This window comes from Tupaia chinensis, unplaced genomic scaffold (assembly GCF_000334495.1).
Source record: "Tupaia chinensis unplaced genomic scaffold, TupChi_1.0 Scaffold000315_1, whole genome shotgun sequence".
Lineage (NCBI taxonomy): Eukaryota > Metazoa > Chordata > Mammalia > Scandentia > Tupaiidae > Tupaia > Tupaia belangeri.
The window spans coordinates 1,443,067-1,452,036 of record NW_006159808.1 but is presented as its reverse complement, the minus strand read 5'-3'; positions in this window follow the sequence as shown (position 1 = coordinate 1,452,036).

The following is an 8,970-nucleotide window of genomic DNA, read 5'->3' as shown; positions in this document are numbered from 1 at the left end:
TAAAAGTCAGAAAATCTTACCATTTACTCGCCTAGGCCCCTGCATCATACCACCACCGCCACCGTCTGACAACTGCTTTGAGCTTTGCAGTCTACCTAAACTTTTGCATGCACTGTTTTTATTTGGTGCCTTCTAAAATCAGGTAATTGGAAACACTAAGTTGAATTTCTGGGAGGAAAAAAATAGTTGGCCTCCTAATACATTATCCCATTATTATTTCGGCTGCCTAAAAATTTACACTTAAACAATAATTACGCATATTTTTGGGGTACTGCATGCTATTTTTACACATGTATACAATGTGCAATGATGAAATCAGGGTAACTAACATATCCATGTCCTCAGATATTTACCATTTCTTTGTGTTAGGAACATTCAAAATCCTCTTATTTCAAAACATAAAATATTATTACCTATAGTCACCCTACTGTGGCACAAAATACTAGAAATGATTCCTTCTAACTGTAATTTTATACTTACTAATAAACCTCTTTCTAGCTATCCCTCCCCTAAACTTTTTCAGACTCTGGTAACTGCTATTCTACTCTCCACTTCTATGGGATCGAATTTTTAGTGTACACATATAAGGGGAAATATGTAGTATTTGTCTTTCTGTATCTCATTTGTTGCACTTAGCATAAGTCCTCCAGGCTCATCACTGTTGCCACAAGTGACAGGACCTCATTCCTTTTTGCAGCTGAATAGTATTCTATTGCACTTATGTACCACGATTTCTTTATCCATCATCAGTGATGAACACTTGGGCTGATTCCATGTCTTGACTATTGTGAATAGTGCTGCAACAAGCATGAGACTGCAGATATCTCTTAGATACACTGATTTCCACTCCTTTAGGAATACACCTAGTATACTACCAGTAGTAGGATTACTAGACCAATTTTAATTTTTGAGGAGTCTTTGCTGATTTCTGTAATGGTTGTACTAATTTACATTCCCAATAAGCCAATACAGTTGTGTATGAGTTCCCCTTTCTCTGCATCCTTGTCAGCTGTTGACTATTATCACAAGTACAAGAAGACATTTTAACTAGGGTAAGATAACATATCATTGTGGCTTTGATTTGAATTAGTGTTGATTAATGATGTTGAGCATTTTCTCATATACTTGTTGGGGTTTTTTGTGTTTTCCTTTCAAAATGTCTATTCAAACAGTTTGTCCATTTTTTAATCAGATTACATGTTTTTTTAACTACTGAGTTGTTTCAGTTCCTTATCTATTTTTAGAAATTAATTCTTTGTTGAATAAATAACTGATGAGTATTTTCTCCCAATTTGCAGGTTGTCTCTTCATTCTGTTGACTTATTATCTCAGTGCATAAGTGTTTTAGTTTGAACTAATCCACTTTGTTTATTTTTGCTTTTGTTGCTTGTATTTTTAAGACTTTATAGATCAAAAAAACTTGCCCAGATCAATGTCTTGAAGTGCCTTCTCTCGGTTTTGTTCTAGTAGCTTTGTAGTGTTAAGTATTACATTTAAGCCCATAATCCATTTTAAATGTTCCATGTGCTGGGACCAGCAGTTAGCGTAATGGCTATGTCGCTGAACTCCCATGTAGTCGACCGCGGTTCGAGGCCTGGACGCGGTGGCTTAACCTCACACTGGGTGTGTGTGCATGCGTGCCCAAGATCTCGCTTTCTGTCTCTCTCTCTCTGTCTGTCTGGCAAGTGCACGCACCCTATAGCAAAAACCTCTCAAAAAAAAAAGTTCCATGTGCTGACAAACATGTGTACTCTGCAACTGTTGGATAAAATATTCTGTAAATGTCTGTTCCATTTAGTCAGCAGCATACTTTAACTCTGATATGCTTTTGTTTCTTTTCTGCCTGGACAATCTGGTCATTGCTGAAAGTGAGGTGTTGAAGTTCACTATTACTGTATTGTAGTCTCTCTCTCTCCCTTTAGATCTATTACTACAAGAGTAGGTTGTTATAAAAGCTAAAATGCTTACGTGTGTGTGTGTGTGTGTGTGTGTGTGTGTGTGTGTGTGTGTTTCACACACCCCACTGATTTTCCTGCCTTTGTCAGCCACTTTGTGACATAGGACCAGAGGATGGCCAGATACCAACTCAATGTTCATAGACTTTTCAGTCACCAACATAAAAAGACAAATAAACTCCATTCTTTATAAATCTTCCAGTCACAAGTATTTCTGATTAGCAAAATAATAATGAACCAAAACAGATATGCAATAAAATATTATTAAGCCTTAAAAATGAAGGCACTCAGACCTGGTGACAAGTAGTAACCCAAGGCTCTGCAATGCTGGAAGCCATACAGATGATCTGAGTTTAGCTCCCAGGTCAAACTGTACATGCTGCACATGTGCACATGTGACCATTATCCTGACTAGCTGGAAAGGCTGTGGGGAAGGATCATGGCATGAAATCCTGTTGAGGGTGCTTGTATTTCTCATTCTATCTCTTTTTTCTTTCTCTCTCTTATCCATTAAATAAAGAAGTAAATAAACTTTTTAAAAAAGAAGAAACCCCTGACATGTACAACATGCATAAACCTTGAAGACATTATGCTAAGTGAAGTAAGCCAGCCACAGATGGACAAATACCTGTGACTGCATTTCCATAAGGTATCTAAAACAGTTCAACTCAAAGAAGTAGCAAATAGGATGATGTTTGCCAGAGGTTGAGGGTAGAAGAGAAGGAGAGGTGCTGTTGACTTGAAGTTTCAGTTACGCAAGATGAGTGCTAGTGAGCTGCTATACAACATTGTGCCTCTCGTTAGCAGTACTGTACTATGTACTTAAAATTTTGTTAGGGTGTGTATCTCATGCTATGTCTTTACCACAACAAAAATATTTACTTAATAAATATTTTTTAAATTAATGCTTTAAAAAATAGATGTGAATGTTTCAGCTAAAGTTTTAGAATAAAAGAAACAGATACTAACATTAGGGACAAAAAATGATACACAAGTCTTTAATAGTTTAGTAGTCAGGGGACAACTGACTGTTGGATTATCGTTGAGAGAACCAAACCAACCAATCTAGCTCCTTCTTAGACTAGAAATAGAAAATAAAATTGGAATCATTATCCTCATCTTTACTTTTATTCACTTTAGTTACCTCGACTCTGACAATATACTATGGAAGAAAATGCTACACATACAGTTGACTGCCCTGAATTTGTATTCCTGTTCCTAACCATCCCTTCTTTTTGCTATTGGATGACTTCATTTCCATTCTCAATAATTCCTTCCTACACTTCAGGGGTCTCTCAACACCTTCTCCCATTATCCTGCTCTCTCTGGTCTGTATTTGTGATTACCTCATTCCTTGAAGTAAAAGGATATCACTTAGTTCTTACAGCTTTTTTCTCAAAACTCACTTCTGTCTCACAACTGCTCCATACACTTACATTCCTCTTCTCCTGAAATAATTTCTCCCAAAATGTTGTGCTATTTCTCCTGTGAGAGAAATAATGTCAGCACATTGTTGTGAAGCGGTGTTATCTCATTTACTGAGTTTGTTCTTCTAGAATCACAAAATTAATCAACAACAAGGACAAGATAAAAATAAAGCTCCAATTATAAACACCCTGGTACTTTCATCAGTGCCTATCAGAGTCTGTTATTTTGTAATATGTAACTATGCCAACCATCTCTTGCACTTGATTATGGCCTGAACTAATTAGTATGAGTCTCACAGATCAAATCACTTTACTTCATTTTATTTAAGCCATCTTTGCAGACTTAAATAGCCCTGGCACTGTAAAAGGAAAGAGCATGGCATGGTCAAAGCAAAGAAGATTTGAGTGTGCAAATGAAGAAGAGGGCAGAGAGACAAGAGAAGCCTAAAATGAAAGAGTCATTCATTCACTCATCAAAAAAATACATTGAGCTCCCTTTTGTATATTAGGTACTGGGTGCTGGGAACATATCAGCAGTGAGAGTTGGAGACCATTATTAAAACCATGATATGGGGGTGGTGGGGCAATCCTGTAGCCTAGTGACTAAGGGAACTAAATCCCACATGGTCAATTGCAGTCTGCATCTCTGGCACTGGCAGCTTGAAAAACACTCCAGGTGCTTGTGCACATGTGCCCAAAATCTGATGAGATGGAGAAATGGAAAAGATATTGCTGTGTGGCCATGCCCCATTGGGGGGGGGGGTGCTTTCTCCCTCTCTGTCCCTCTGGCGAGTGCACATGCCCTCTGGCAACTTTTTGTAAAAGAACTTTTTGAAGCTTATTTTTTGTAAGAGAGAAAGAGAGAGAGAAATCACCACCAACAGAGTCCCCATGCTGTAATCCCACCCCCAGTTCCAAACAGCCAGGATCGTGGGCAAATGCACACACGCATACCATGTACAGGGATACCCAACCAGGACTTTTCCACATGCTGCTACTGCTGAGCCACCCAGCTGGTCTGAAAGCATTTCTGTAAGTACTAGGAAGTTTATAGACGTTTTCTTCTAGGTACCTGTACTAGAAAACCATGTCATTGTACAAAAGGAGGCACTGACATGATCTCATTTTTTAAATGACTGATCATATTGTAGAATGGTGATTGGAACAGAAAACACTATAGGATGAAGAAATGATAAAGTTATCATTTAAATAGCCAAGAAAGGGGACTACTGAGAAGACTGAACAATAATGGTGGCAGGGGACTAGACTTATGGAATGTTTAGAAGGAACAGTACACAAAACTTTGTGATTCAATGATAGGGGTTTTAAATATTGGTAATTTTTTCTTAATTCCTACATGAAAGTAACAATATGACTTTTTTATATGTGAAATGTGAAATGTGTATATATATATACACACACACACACACATATATTTGGGCAGATTTGGTGGTGCAGTAGTAAGGCTCTGCTCAAACTTAGCTGAATCCATATAGAAGATCACAGGTTCAGTTCCCTGACTGACCCATACATGCCAGGCATAAGGACCATGGACTTATAAGGCTAGGTGGACTTGGAAAGATTATGCTGTGGAACATATTGAGGGTATCTGTCCTTCTCTCTCTGTATCTCTCACTGTCATGAAAGAAAGAAATAAACTCTCTCTCTCTCTCTCTCTCTCTCTCTCTATATATATATATATATATACACACACACACATATGTGTGTATACACACGTATATATTTAAATATGTAAAATATTATATATACATGTATATATAGTATTTTATAATATATTTAAGTTAAATATAATACAAATTATATTTAAGGATTCAGTAGAGGTTTGCAATATCTACTTTACTTTCTCCATGTATAATCTACAACAGAACATAAGTAAAATCAACAGTGAAATAAAAATGCTTTCAGACAGGAACCAGCTATTTGGAGAGAATTGAGAATATAATCACTAATGCTGATATTATGTTCTACACAGAATATTAATTATTCCATATGATCAAATGAAGTCCCTTTCCTCCTATTTTTGCAAATAATTAACAAAATATTTAGAGACAAACTCTTTGTAAATGTCTTCAATAAATTTAACACAAAGTAAAAAAGTTTGTTCATATTTACAAACACCTAAACTATAATTATTTAGTTTTAGCTAATTTCACTAAATTTGGTTTAAACTACTGATAACTAATACAGGCTTCAGACAGTTCCTTTAGTAAACATAGGTAAGTTTTCAACCTTTGATCTTAAAATACCAAATAATTCAAGAATAATAAAGGCATCTGTGAATACAAATGTTATACAATGGGTTTGTCCAGGTGATTGAGGGTTTTTTGGATTACTGTTATGTAAAGTACAACATTTATTAAAAGATAAGTAGGAAAGTGTGTTACTTTATAACTTATAGATATATACATACATTATGAAAAAATAAGGCAATTCTTGTCATCTATCATTGTCTTTCCAATTCCACACTTATTTGATGCTCTGTGCCAGGTACTTCCACACACATTGTCCTATTGAATCTTTACAACCATCTTGAGTAGGAGGATTTTACAAACTAAATTTTACAAAATAAAACTAAATGTCTAAAAGTAAGCTATTTCCCAGATCACATGACTCATAAATGGTAGAAATAGGAATTGCAGGTCCAATGATCTTCTATATTGCTAAAACACCCCTGCAACTACTTATACTACCACGCACAGCAATATAACCATGAAAATGTAGGGCAAAATGGAGCTCCAAATGAAAAATGTAATGAATTAGAGGGAAGGCAGAATGATCTTCTTTGAGCATGATATCTAACATATAGTTACTATGAGGGCCTACACTGGGTCATTCATTGCAAGTTTACAGTCATGTAACTTATTACTGTACCCCTCCAGAACCACTTAGAGCAATTTCCAGACTATCTTTCAGCAAGATAATAGAAATATTCTCAGGAAAACATTTCTTTCCATGCTGTTGAGATCTCTCTAAGCATATGGCCATTCTATGGCTCAGTTCCAGTTTCTGCTTTGCTTTTAAACTATTCTTTGTAGAATTAATCATCAATATTGTTAAACTGCAGATGGGGCCCTGTAGGATAGAGGAGACAAGTGAATAAGCTAGAAAAATACGGGCTGATATTGGTGCCCTGGCACACACTCAGGCAGGGTTTCTTCAAGAAAAATGATATGGGCATTATGATCAAATCTTTCCAAGGTTATACACTTAACAGTTAGAAGTACTCACAAAATGAGACCCCATTGACAGTGCTTGTCTCTGTCTGTCTATCTCTCTGTCACTTGTTAAAGAAAGAAAGAATTAGAGAAAGAATGAAAGAAACATTTTTCAAAATTTTTCAGAAACAGAAAGGATGAGGCATGTTAAAAAGACAGGATGGGGCTGGCTCTGTAGAATAGCAGTAATGCACTGCTAATTGAAGCCAGATTCCACATGGCAACTGTGGTTCAAATCTCCAGCCTGGTCAGTCTGAAATACGCAGGGCAACAGATGAGTACCCAAGATCTGATTGGCTGGAGGTTCGGAGGAAAGGAATTGCAGTGTGAGCAGAACTTTGTGGAGGAGGCTTCTCTCACTCGATCTCTCTCCCTCCCTCCCTCCCTCTCTCTCTTACTCCATGTGTGCATGCATTCACTCTGTCATGAGTAAAGAAAAAAAAGACACAAGCACCAGCCAGCCACAGTAGCATAGCAACAGCACAACACCACACAATACTAAGCCACAGGAAGGCCCCAGGTTCCTGTCCTGAGAGCTCCGTAAATGCTGGTGGACATGATCACAGCTATGGCAGGCTAAGGCTGGTGGGGGATCACACTGTGGAGATCCTGTTGGGGGTCTCCCTCTTTCTCTCTCTCTCTCTCTCTCATGGAAGAAATAAATAAAAATTTAATTAGAAAAAAAAAAAGACACAGAACCCAAACTGAAAGAACGTTCAATGGCTAAAACTAGAATAACTGTAGCAGCAAAATAATGTAACATTGGGTTTTAACCCAAAGAATAAAATATTTTGGCCATGAGTTCGTACTGAAAGGAAATGATGAAATAAACAAAGGGAAAGACAGTTGGGGTATTCTGACCATTGGCTCTGGGGTACAAAGGTCTACTGGCTATTACCTATAAGCTGGATAGGAACTCATTAGTCCAGCAAACTAATGTTTACTTTCAGGACTGTCTCTGACATCATTCAGGGTTATTTTGGCCTATCTATTTCTTCTCTAGGAAAACAAGATCAGCATGCAATTTAACTCAAGAAGAAGAAAACCTCGCCTTGATTCAAGAGTTAAAATGCAGACTATACTAGAGGAATTCTGGACTTCTCTCCTTGGACCTCATTTTATTTCACAAGAGACTTAGAAAAAGGGGGAATCCCACGGGCCTTGGCTGATAGAATACTAGGTGATTAGATAATGCCCGTAAGGCCAGAGAGCTCCAGAACCAAGCAGCTCATGAAACTGGACATCGGTGGTTCTAAGCAGAGCTGCAGGAGGTACAGTGCTGGCTCTGAGAAGCAACACATGCTCTCTGCTGATATCCCTGCAGACCTCGCAGAGATTTCTGATATTAATAAGATGTGAGAGATAAGCAGAGAGTAATAGTTCTCAGTGTTTATAAGCGTATGGGAAAACAGGACTTCTCAACTTCAGTGGGCTGCCTTGAACGCATCTAATATTTCACTTGACAAATTCTGAACAGAAATCTCTACCCCAAGTACTTAGCCACTATTGTATATAAAATCAATGAAAAATTACTACGTAAAATGGTTACATATTCTGCTATTATTTATGGTCAAGCTGCTGTTTACGCACATTCTCCTCAGGCCATTAAGAACACTGACTAGAACTTTCAGCCCCAAATACAGTAATATATTGTTTAAAACCTGAGCACAACTTAATAACTGATTTCTAAAGCTGGACTTCAAAAGCTGGAGCTCATCAATCTGGGACTCTTCAGTTGACCTTCCACAGAAGCAGCTGAGGAAGTCATTTCAGTGATTACCATTCTACTTTAAAACTGCCAGACTGGGCTGAGAAAACAGGATCTTCAAAACATGTCTGGGTCAGGAGTCACATTTCATTTTCCCATTTATCAATATTAAAGGATTAATTATAGAACATGGCTGTCACCATGTGTCTGCTGGCACAAAATCAATACATTTGTTGCTGGGAGTAACAATTTAATGGCAATAAGCCCTCAAATTATCTGGATGATTTGCAAGTTTAACTGAAAGCTTTTATCACCCATGGCCTAACTTGTTTATCATTCTGCATATCAGGTACTAATTGTAAAAAAATAAACTATGTCAGTGAGTTTTTTAAAAATCCACTATAATCAATGCATAGCTTCTACAGTGAAAAAAAAAATTAGAAGTCATATTCTAGAATGGCTTTTCCAATTTACCTGATCACAAGAATCACTTAGGACCCTTATTTAAAATGGAGATTCCATTTGGAATTCCACATGAGGCTGGCCCCATAACCTAGTGGTGAAAGAGTTGGATCTCACATGGCTGATGGAATCGTGTGAATCCTAGCCCCGGTGACTTGCAAAACATGCCATGGACATGTGCA